The sequence below is a fragment of the Octodon degus genome, unplaced genomic scaffold (genome assembly GCF_000260255.1).
Source record: "Octodon degus isolate 3935 unplaced genomic scaffold, OctDeg1.0 scaffold00376, whole genome shotgun sequence".
Classification (NCBI taxonomy): Eukaryota; Metazoa; Chordata; class Mammalia; order Rodentia; family Octodontidae; genus Octodon; species Octodon degus.
The window spans coordinates 465,195-466,861 of NW_004524952.1; the positions used below are offsets into that span (position 1 = coordinate 465,195).

General features: G+C 40.3%; 1 pseudogene; it reads right to left on the reverse strand.

Moving 5' to 3' along the window:
- Nucleotides 1-873: 873 nt before the first annotated feature.
- LOC101566828 lies at nt 874-1,251 on the reverse strand (annotated as a pseudogene).
- Nucleotides 1,252-1,667: the final 416 nt, after the last annotated feature.

A 1,667-nucleotide genomic window follows, 5' to 3' on the forward strand; every position in this document is an offset into this window, starting at 1 on the left:
TGCACACCACCACACTCAGTCTCAATTGCTGTCTCAGCATGCCCTGGGGGCAGGGCCAGCATGCCAGGCCTAGGGATCGAACCCAGCCCCTGTGCCTGCTTGAAGCTCTTTAATCAGCTGAGCTATTTGGCCAGCCCTTGGTTGATTTGTTGATGATTGCCATTCCTTCTGGAGTGAGATGAAATCTCAGTGTTGTTTTAATTTGCATTTATCTTGCAATCTGAGCTATGTTTATGAAGTCTGCATGCAACTATGTATTGAACATTTCTACCTTTACTGTATTCTAGTAAATTGTGTGTTTCTCTTTTAACATTTAGATCTGTGATGCATTTCATATTTAGTTTAGTTCATGGTGAGTGACTTTGGTCTAATTTTACATAGGGGACAAACACATTCCCTGGAGGAAAAAATAGCATGGTGTTGGACATACTGGTTTCCTTCAGGCCAAATACTGACTAAAATCATAGTGTTCTTTGAGGTTTTCCACTTGGTTGTTTCATAGCCTCTGCAGATATCATCTCCATCAAACTTAGAGTAGTGCCTCATTCCTTGTTCCCTAGGACAACACTGGAGTACCCCTGGGTATTTGCTCTGAGCTGCGTGCTAGCTGAAATGTTACCTCATGTTCTCTCTCTCTCTCTCTCTCTCTCTCTCTCTCTGTGTGTGTGTGTAGAACTGGGGATTGAACTCAGGCCCTTGCCCTTGCCAGGGAAGAGCTTATTCCACTAAATCATCTCCCTGGCCCACCTCATGTTTCTTCATGGAATCCTTTTTTTTTTTTTTTAATACAACAGGCATTTATTTAAGGTATGGTATCCGCAGACCAGATAATTTTTGAACTGTGTTTCAGGGTTAACCAAGTTTATAAAAATATTTTGAAGACAGTTGCATTCACAGATTTCACTAAGCGATTACTTCTTTGCCCATTCTTCTCTTTCTTTTCTTTCCCGAATAACCTCTTTGAGAAATGGCTCAAGGTAGACTGTATCCTCCTCATATTTTGTCCACTGCTCTTTAGGCAAGATCTGATGCTTCATGCTCAGGTCCAGGGCTCTCTTAATGTGAAACATCCTGTCATTATAAAGGTTTTCTGGAAGCCTTCTTATGGCTTCTTTTACATCTTCATCTTCGTATATTGTATCATCTCACATTAAGCACAGCTTATTGAACCTTGCATGCAGCAGTGTAATACCACTTTTGAATACCTTCCAGCCACTGGCTTGATGTTGCAGCAACCGGGCGGCCTGCCATCTTGACCCCATGGAATCTTTACTATACAACTTCATGATCACCCTTTTGTAATATCTTTATTTAAACTAAATGGCATGTGTTTTATACCACTTACGTTGATCCTTTTTTAAAATTGATGCTAAAATGAGAACTTCAAATAGCAACTCTGATGTTATTAAAATCCTAAAAATGTTCATCATAGCCTCAACATTAAACCCATGGTTCTTGTGCAGTAATTATTTACTGTGTTGTTTTTGTCTCGACATCAGACTAAGTATATGTCCTTATGGAAGAGGTCATATTCATAAACCAGCTTCCGTGAAATGTTTCTCCTGGAAAGGTCAACCTACCTTCTCTGCCCCTACACCTACACTCAGGCTATAGACATCCTTTTCTGACAGTATGAGTCAACTCATTTTTAAGAGCACTTTACCAAT